The sequence below is a fragment of the Ascidiella aspersa genome, chromosome 3 (genome assembly GCF_963924565.1).
Source record: "Ascidiella aspersa chromosome 3, kaAscAspe10.2, whole genome shotgun sequence".
Taxonomy (NCBI): Eukaryota; Metazoa; Chordata; class Ascidiacea; order Phlebobranchia; family Ascidiidae; genus Ascidiella; species Ascidiella aspersa.
This window is the reverse complement of record NC_139449.1, coordinates 15,879,151-15,889,972: the sequence shown is the minus strand read 5'-3', so window position 1 is coordinate 15,889,972 and position 10,822 is coordinate 15,879,151.

Below are 10,822 nucleotides of genomic sequence, written 5' to 3'. Positions count from 1 at the left end.
GGTTTAAGAAGTACTAGCTTAGGCACATGTTTTGGTGTCGTTGAAGACGTTTTCCCGTACTATCATTGTAGCGAAGACTTATTTTAGTTTAAACTTATAACTGAAACAAAATTTACCTTTGTAGATTCTACCATGCATTGAAACTGTAAATAAACTATTGTCCTGAAAAGTTTTTTTGTAAATGCAAGGTTAACGTGTGGTGCGATAATCTTAAATTCCATATTATGTGTTTCCTCTCTCGCGTTCGCTATTTGTAAATATATTAATATATGTTACAAGGTTGATGATTGTTCAACCAACTTGGAAAGTATGCGTGTTTTCTATTACGCTGCTTTTAGCAATGATTTATTATATTTTAAGACACCAAACAAAACTGGAGAAAGGCTTTTTGTGCCTTTTGGCGTCGCGATGCCTTCTCTGCCCAGGAGTTAGAAAAGCGAATTGCTGGTCAGGAGAAAGGTCCGTAAAACAGCGTATTTAGAAACTGGGGAAAACCTAGATGCTGGTAAAGTTAAATATAACACTTCTTGAATTTTTTGGGATTGAAGCGAAGTAGAACGCACATACCTTAAGACTGACGTCAAACTGGGGTCTCACAGTTAATTTTTAATGCCCTAAAAGTTATTGCGAAGAACATGTGAACAAACCCGAGGTGTGGAATTTCAATGAAACGTATACTTTCTTATACATGACATCGCTTCGCTCCAAGTTTAAATAGTTTGTTTAGTTTGCATATTGTATTTGTTTTTTGAGAGGTTATTCAGGCAAAACATATCGATATTTCTAATAACTTTCGGTAAATTTAAGAGCTATATAGTGTAAAATGGGTAAATTTATTTCGTGGGCAGCGTTTTTTCAAAACACTCAGCAGGCTACTTTTATACAGTCATATATTCCAGTGCTTCTTAAACTTTTTTAATTGTGGTCACCCCTAGCATCTATCTCCAGATTTCATTTACCTTTGTCTCATGATATGATAAAACTATCTCGTCTATATATAACAGCACACCCGGAATATCCGCCCTGCTCGCAAGCTATCATCCATTTCTGACGGTTCACCCTTATTCACCCCTTTTAGTTGGTTCACCCTTGCGAAAATTTTATTCACCCTGGGGTGAACAATTCACCAGTTTAAGAAACACTGATATATTCCATATGGGTTAGATATGGTTAACTTTTCTACGTAAATTTATGGCAGGGTTGTAAACAAGTCATTTAGAAAATATTGTAATAAGTCCCAGTCAAGTCATTTGTTAATTGTTTGCATGCTAAAATTGAGATAACCAAACTTTATGAAATCATGTTAAATGAAAACACTTGATTTCTCAAAGTCATTTTCACTCAAATTAAATCAGATCATTTGAAAACAGTGACTTAAATACACCTTAAGTCAAGTAATGAATTTACGTCATTACAATATTGAAAGCATTTTTTAAATAAATTTTCTCTTAATGTCTGTATGGCGTATAACAGCAGAGTTGTATTTTTTATGCAACTCAGGTTGGTTTAAATCTATAATAAAAAAGGAAAAAATTTGTTGCATGATTTTTAGTTCCTGTCTAAAAACATACTTATGTAATAATTTAGGTAATTTTTTTGAGTTGTTGGTGAAAGGTGTAATATTAAAAATTCAATTCAGCAGTCACGATAGTCCCCATCGGTTCTGGTGTGGTTGTGAGGGCGTGTTCCCAAACACGGCCATGAGATTAAATCGCTAAGGCTGGTCATGTTTATAACTGTGGCGCGCGGCGTAGATGCAAATGCTATCCCAGCTAAGCTAAAGCTGACAGACGAGGATTCAACCCGGATAGCCCACCAGACGAGTCACGTTTTCTACAAGGGAACTTTCCAAACTTGGGCGTATTATATGTTTTTTTTCAACCAACGACAAACATTGCAATGCTGTTGCAAGCAGCTTGGTGAAATTAGGACAAGAAAAACAGTTAAACCACTTCTGAAATATATCTGAATAATATTTTGTGTTGGACTTGAAATAATGTTCTACTAATGTTTTATATTTTAGTTACCAATTTGTATATTCTGATTGAGTTTTTTTATTTTCAATGAAATTTTACCCCAGATTTTAAAAATACTGACTAATTGGTTGTAAAATTTGTAGAGGCACTTTCGTTGATTATTTTCTTTGATTTTGACAACAAACTGTAAAATGATGTTTTATAGTGATTTATCTCCCATATGTATACTAGACATTGAACATTGTGCGATTTTCTAAGCGTTATGTCACACAAGAAATTACATCAAGTGCTTTGGGTAAAGGTTTTTATTTGCCGTTTTATTACTCGAATCGTGCAATTACGCACTTGATGTTGGGTGAGCGAATAATAGCACAGCTGAAAGAAAATTGCTATTTGTTCTGTGTAATCCTTGTTGGAGCTCCGGTTGTGCCGATCTCTGTGCCTGGTACGCTGAGTGGTCTGTTGACACCTTTGTCGCACTAAGTGCCACACCTTCCCAGATTGGCCGCCATTTGACGACACGCAACATATTGGAAAGCCCCGTTTGCCATTTTTATGTTCAGGATTTTTCACCTAATCAGAACCTGAAAATACACTGTTAACGTAATTTTGCAGGAATTTATGTCATAAAATCGTAAAGATAATTTTCACCAGTCATCCAATGTATTTCTAAGATTGAAACCGGCATTCGCAAAAGGTTTCCAAGGTCAACGATACGCGTGCAAGGTACAGTGTCGCAATAATTTCACCCTGTCAACCATCGACAGACTGTAGTAATCTTATAATTGCCAGTTTTGGGGAGGTTACCGAATAACGTCTGCAACGCCTAAAAATAGGTAGAAAAGTTGTTATGATGAGCAACGCGTGTTTCACTGCTAAGTCGATCGGATGTTTGCGATCGTGCGATCACTGTGTCTATCTTACCCACCTATGTAATAGGTGCAGGTGTAGATATTGATTAAGAACTATATTTTATGGTTTCAAATCATTTCCCCACAAATACGACATTGGATAAACAAATCGTTTTTATAAACTTACATCTAGAACTATCAAACAAATAAAACTTTTCTTCCCGTATTTTATTAGTAAACTATAAATATCTCGGGCGGGAATATTTGGCTTTAATATTCGTTTGGTCAGAATCTCGTGGATACAACATGAAATTATATCTGGCCACTCCTTTGACCGAATTACTCCACCCGACAAGCCCACACATTCTTGTGGCAAACCGTGCCAGGCACAGTAGCGCGGATGACAATTTCGGTGCGCCAATTATCGCGTTAAATTCAGACAGTCAAAACTTGTTTCTTGATTACTCACATGGCCGATTGGCCGACCGCTGGACAAACATGAAACACGTGCGGCAAACCATCTGACAATAATTAAAAAATTTAAGTGTTTAAATTAATTTAAATGAGCGTGTAAGAATATTTGCGTGTAAAGAAAAAAATGCGTAATATACTTTGAATTGACAAACATTCTAAACTTTTAAGCGAAAATGAATTGCACAAATGCGAAAGATTTTTTGATTTGGTCGAGATTGAAATTTGAAATTTAAGTAGTCGAAAAGAGTTCACATAGTGGAACCGGAGCTGAACCGAAGAAGCTGATCCTGTCTAAACAGACTTGAGCATTACGTCACAACTCACAACACATAGTTTAAAGCAGTGATTCTCAAATTGTGTACCGCGACACAGATTCACAAGCGTACCGCTAAAGTTTTGTAATTTTAGAAAAAAATATATTCGAATTACAGATAGACAAACAAAAAGCATGTGAAACATGATATTTACGCATTCTTGCTGGGCCTTGCAGAGAACACACAATAAGACGTACAAAGCAACAATACCTAAAGCAAAAAAATCTATATCACCATATAGAATTAAGACCAACAACATAATAAAGCTCAATACCCAGTAATACCCACGACATAATAAGATCTAAATCTAAACCGTCTGGATAAGATAGAAACCAGCCAGAATAAGTCAATTTAACCAAAAATAAGGCCTAAAAGGGCAAAATAAATTCACCAAAATAAGGCCTAAAAGGGCAAAATAGCGCCTGAAACTGTAGGAAGTGGTTATTGGACGATCAGGAGCCATTGGTCGGCGGTTAGGGCGCCGCTATTTTGCCAGCGGATTGTTTAGTCCTGTTTGGGGTTAGTGGTGGGTAATGGGGTTAGAAAATGGATTAGGATTGAAATTATTTGGGGAGTTAATGATGTACTTAGAGGTGGAGTTTGGAGTTAGGTGAAATGTTCTATAGGCCTGATTCTGGAGTCCGTCTCGAAAGAATTAAAACTAGCAGAAATAGTTTTTAATCCAACAAGTGTGCCACGAATTGTTTTTATTTTTTTAGTGTGTCACAATCCTAAAAAGTGTGAGAACCACTTCTGTAATAAGTCAAATCAAACCATGTTTAAATTCAGCGCCGTTTGCTAAAAAAATCGAAAAAAAGTTGTTTAGCGATTAATGTATGACAAAACACAATATACCGTTTATTTGATAACCTAATTACTATCATGTTACTTAATTAAGCAAAAAATATGAATCAAGCCTGTACTTATCAGAGCTTAAAAGGGTGGAGAAATAAACTGTATATCTAATTCTAAGGTAATTGAAAAAAGTATAAGCGCGAAATGTGATGAAAAGTATTTAAAAAAAAAACGCTGCTTTTTTGTGTAGAAGTTTTAATATTAGGCTGTTTTTATTACAGCATGAAATAGAACCGGTTTTGGAATAACAATAGTCGAACCGGAGATAACCGAAAAGTTTTAACATGCGCCGAATGGAACCTAGAACTGAACCGGATTCTGAAAAAAACTTTACACACGAACCGTACCTGCAATATTTACAGCGAAATTAACTGTTATTTTACAAGTAGTATAATACTGTTTTTAATTCCTATCTTCGGGACACAACACATCCAAAGCGCAGTGCTTTTTAACCGGGTGTATCGTACATCTCAGGGTGTACCACTTTGATGGGGTGTACAGCGTACAGGGGTGTAGCCTACCAGATAACGCATGACAATAAGCCGATGACTAGCTATCTGATAGCAGTTGCTTTACTTTGCCGCCTCTCAAGCATTGTGAGGTAATATTCCTATCATATTATATTATCGTGCGACCAGTGTGACCTGTAGTAACCTGTTGTTTTGACGTGACTTTGTGGCTATTCGACATAAACGATGTTAAAGTAAGCATTTGCAGTTTTTGCTGTACACGTTTAAGGTTTGCCAGCACAAAATAGTAACTTACGGATATCTGAATTAAAAGTTTGTTACACACCAGTTAGAGCAAAATATGGTTGCAACGATGACCTGAAGCAATTTTCGAGTTAGAAATTAGTGCAGTTCTAAGCAAAAATATATACGACAATTAGGGCATATAAACGATCGAAAAGTCTGACTTTTAGACTTTAAGGTCTTAAACAATGCACTAAATTGACTTAGCAAGTCTGCATAAGAAGATTAAGTTTAATAATACTTGACCCACCGAACCAAAACGCTAACGAGCACCCCAACTCAAATATTGTGCGTTGATTTAATAATTACATAAACGCTTTAGGTTCCAATACATCAATATGTGACGTAACAATGCTATATACCCTGGACGAGAAATTATTTTATGCCCAACAGAGTCTGGACATTTTCCCCAGCGTCCAAATAATTATTAAATTAACGCACATTATTTGGGTTAGGATTCGGGTTAGCGCTTGGGTTCAGGTAGGTCAAAGTATTATTAATTCTTTCTAACATTTTTTTTATCTTTTGTGAACTTTCAGCGAATATATTCAATTTATCTATACCGGCAGCTTACCTGAAGGTCCAATTAGTGCATTGCCACGACCTCGAGGTCTAAAAGTCAGACTTTTCTGCCCTTGGATGCCCTAATTGTCGTAGACGTGGACCGTAGACCTTTTTGCTTAGAACTGCACTAATTTCTAACGCATTGAGTGGAGTTTTGGGTATCGCTTCTAAACATTTCTAAATACCGAAATCTCAGAGAAGAAGCGATTTCCGTCCTTGTTCGAATGCCCACGACATACCTTTGCGAGCAAAGATTTTCTGCTTTTGTTGAAATTAAAACCAAAAAATAAATTTTATTAGGGATGATTATACGTTTATGATAGGAACACTAGAAACAAGGCTACTGCTTCGGTTCGCACAACTGACTGAAAAAAATCAACACCAACGCTCGTAATAAATAACTGATGAAATTTTGTATTTGCATAAAGATATGCTACGGATTTCCTACACATTCCGATTAGGATTACTACAGATTCGGTGTATTGCGTGAACTGGGGTGTATAAGTTTCTGATAAACGTAAAAAGGGTGTACCATTCCGAAAAAAGTTTACAAGCACTGCAATAGCGTATTAATACTGAACTAGCTAATGCGCAAGCAATCAATCAAACCACTAACCCAATAACACGCTATAGTGACGTAACAATTACCTTCACATTTAACGAAATAAAAACACACATTATGTAGAACTCTTCATCAAGTTGGCAAAACAGGCCAATCACGGCAATCTTATATCCGTGTAGTCACTGATGTAGTGCATAAAAAATGTTGGCTGACTAAAAAGCGGGAATAATCGGAACGGCGGAACACATACATTAATTTTTCAATATCTAATAGTAATAGTTGTTCGTTTTATTTATTTTACGATGGTACCTTTTGTTTTTGGCAGTATAATAGTATTTTTTTTTCAATTTTAACACACGTCCTACATCTCATAAACCAATCAAATTGTACGCGCTCATAAAGCGAAACTAGCATGGTCACGCAACAACATTAAAGAACAATCGTGATAAAACTCATTGTTCAGGGCAACTGTTTTTGACAACTGTGGCTCACAACTATATGCAGCTTTTTATGTAGTGGTCGCTATTCACTGCACAATACATCTTTCCTTAAAGTCGTCGCCAATTTTTACATGTGGCTCTTGGTTTACAAAATTCGCTTAAGGAAAAAATATAAGATATCGTTGTAAACAAAAAATTATAGTTGTATATGGTGTTTTACATAGTGCGGTGCAATACAATTTTTATAAACGCCCCCTATAATGCGTCTTCGCGCCATTCAAATAAAAAAAAGCCTTAAAACGCATTTGTGAGTCTTAAACGCCCATAGCTGCGCGGAACCGCTCACACTGGAAAACACTGCGTAAAATTATAACTAATAATTCTAACTAACACCAGGGTTACTTGCCATAAACGCTTGCTTAACAATTTGCCTCCAGACTTATGAACAAAGTTTTTCGGTTCGGAGGAATTTAAAAGTTCCGGTTTCAGCGGTTCGACCATTGCTATTTCAAAACCGGTTCAAAAACTTCCGGTTCAGATACAATATAATTTGCGTTAAATCTCAAAATGTGAGTCGATAAATGTAGAGAATAATGTTTGAATTGTAAGTCATTTAATCTAAGTTAAGTGACGTATTAAAAAAACAGCAACTCATTATTGAAATATCTAAGAAATCAACGATTTTTTCATTCAATATTCATATTTTTTTCATAAAACTTCGAATATGGCGTAACTTGAATCTGTAAAATAGAAGTTGTGACGTCATGCAGGAGCGAACCGCTTTTATTTACAGGTTCGGGTTCAAAAACAAGATGACTTAAAAGTACAGTAGTAAAACTACATTAATATAGCAAACGTAATAATGACTACATCGTTTATGACGTAACAGTTCATGACAATTAAAGGTGTGGCATGCCTGTTATCGACTGTTGTGGTAGGCTACTGCTCATAAAAGCTGCAAAACAAATTATTATTAAGAGTACAATATTTATTAATTTTTGGGTGGCCATTGCCCCCCTGGTTACGCCTATGACAGCCACACATCCACTCCTTTTTTACCAAGCTCTTTGAAAGTTGTGCAGTTGCGTGATATTTTTTTGTCCATTCGCCTGATGCAAAACTTTTAAATTTGCAACAGGTCTGCCTAGGCTTACCATACGTCCCGTTTTAGGCGGGACAGTCCCGCTTTTTAACGTCTTGTCCCGGCGTCCCGACCAGTCTGCCAAACGTCCCGCTTTTTAACGTCTCGTTACTGTTGTTGCTGTGTAAGCGTACCGGTAGCCTACTTGCTGAAGGTGAATGCTGAAAGTGATGTTTCTTTCCCTTATGCATTGTTACATCGCAAATCTACATTATTGTAAACTGTTCCCCTTTTTATGGAATTTAAATGGTTGGAAAACACCACCTCATGCGGTCACGATGTCGCCTCGTTTTGTTGAAAACGTAGCCGTTTGTTTGCTGAATTTTTAAGCTGGTAATGTTTCATTGTTATTGCCTTTACAGAAGTAATTTAAAAGCTAAATTTGAACTGACTGTGTAAAGTTCCATCTGCTGCGCATTTTAAAGTATTTCAACCCAAGCTAATATTTTGGTAAGTGCTGTGTTGACTGTTGAAATGTACATAAACATTAACTTAGTGTGTAGTAATTTTAAGAATCGTCATTATTGTTCATTGTTACGGCGATTGTTTTCATTGTGCCAACTATAAGTAGCCTAAATTTAATGTTATACTTACAGTGTGACAAATTTTAGTTGAAGACCCAGGCTCAAACGTTTCGGTGAGATTTGTACTATTTGTTGTTTGCTGTTGCATGTTTTTTGTTTATGTAGGTTAGGTCTGTAACTTAACTAAAAGTAGCAGTGTTAAATTATCTTGTTAAAATGCCCAAAAGAAAATGTACATTTACAAATGACTTAAAACCAGGGCTGGGGAGCCACCGTAAAATAGCATTAGCTCCGGCTCCAGCTCCGGAGCCATCAGGCAATTATTAAATGGCTCCGGCTCCAGCTCCGGAGTCGTAAAACTCAAATCCTTTGGCTCCGGCTCCAGCTCCGGAGCCATCAAACACACACCCAATGACTCCGGCTCCAGCTCCGGTGCCACCAGTCACTTATTCAATGGCAAGTTTTAAAAATTGCTTTTGGCTAACTAACGTTGGAGATGGAACAAAATATAATTTCTTAGCTTTAGCACCACAAATTGAAAAATGGCTCCAGCTCCAAAAAAATAATAAAAAGGGCTCCGGCTCCGGCTCCAGCTCCACAAAAATAATAAAAATGGCTCCGGCTCCGGCTCCAGCTCCACAAAAATAATAATAATGGCTCCGGCTCCGGCTCCAGCTCCAGAGAAAATGCTTAGCTCCGGGCTCCGGGCTCCAGCTCCGGCTCCGGCTCCCCAGCCCTGCTTAAAACGAGAATACCCATATTTAAAAGAAACCGTTGATGATAAAGATCAAGTGCGCTGCAATCATTGTATGGTTGTGTTTGCAATTAGCCCCGGCGGACGATCAGATATTGACAAACACTTGCAAACAGGGCTGCCACTCTGATTTTTAATTTATCCCAAGGTTTCATGTCTCAAAATCCCACGAATTGGAAAAAAATCCCAAGATTAAAAAAGCTGAAATATAAGAGACTGTGGCGGACTTTGTGGTGTGCATCCATGTGTATTGAAGCTCTAACACAGGTTTTGGCAACTTTTTTCTAGTCGCGGGCCAATACCAAACTGATAAAGGTCTCTGCGGGCCGCACACAAAGTTAACGAAAAAGCGCGGTGTTAAAATGTTAGAACAACTGTGAATCAGGCGGGCCTCGATTTTTTTTTGCACTTGAAGACGTGTTTGATCACAAGGAAGCAGTAAATTGTTTTTTCGAGTCCACACCTCGTCATTCATACTACTAATGAAAAGTGTGATAAGCCTACTTCGAAGAAACGCGATAACTTTACCTCTAGCAAAGTGAGCTTGATTTTTTGTTTAGGTAAACCGGTAGTTTTTTATAAATTTCTTTTGTTTTTAGTTTAACCGCAACGCAATTGCCAGCCTTCTACGTCGCAACTGTAAAGAAGCGCTGTGTTGTATAGTTTAAAAGACAGCATCAAAGCATAAACAAACCGAATGCACAAAGATCATTCGCGCGAAGCGCGACACTTTTTTGCACTAACGTATAGTTAAAATAGTCAAAAAGTAAAATTGACTCGTGTCTAGTTTGTCAAATAGGCGGCGGGACGGATGAATTACATTTGCGGGCCGGTTCCGGCGGTAGGTTGCCGACCCCTTCTCTAATAGCTCTCATTATTATCGTCGATTGGGTCTGTTGCATAAGCACCGTCACACAAGCTAGTAAATGGACAGTTTCGTCTAACAAGCAAGTAATAGCATTGTTACGTCACATAAGTAATGTATGCGTACACCCACGAGCCAGGCATATAGCTACTTCCTTATTTTTATTAAGAAATGCGTCCTTAAATACAAGCAAAAAAATATTTGTAATTTCAAACTGCTAATGAATTAAAATTCCCAAGATATGGAACAGATATCCCCAGATCCCAAGGTCTAGGCTGAAATCCCAAGATCTTGGGAAAAATCCCAAGGAGTGGCAGCCCTGCTTGCAAACCCCAAAACACAAGTCCTCGATTGAGGCGGCAGCGTCGTCGTCGCGCGTAACAAATTTCTTCAAACCGGCTAATTCTGATCAATCTTTAAAGTTAGCAGCAAAGGAAGCTACGTTTGCATATCACACTGTTATTTACGTACAGAGCTTCAAGAGTTCCGATTGTACCTCAAAGCTAGTTTCAAAATTTTTTTAACCTAAATTTGCTTTAACAAGGACGAAATGCGAAGCAGTGATTGTAAATTGCATTGCCCCGATGGTAGCTGCTGATCTACGACAAGAATTGGGCAAAGCCAACTTCGTCACTGTGACTATTGATGCTTCGAACAGGAAAGAGATCAAGCTTGTTCCTGTTGTGGTTCCCTACTTCGTACCTGATATCGGCGTGAAAGTGAAGCTGTTAGAATTTAAATCACTTCCCG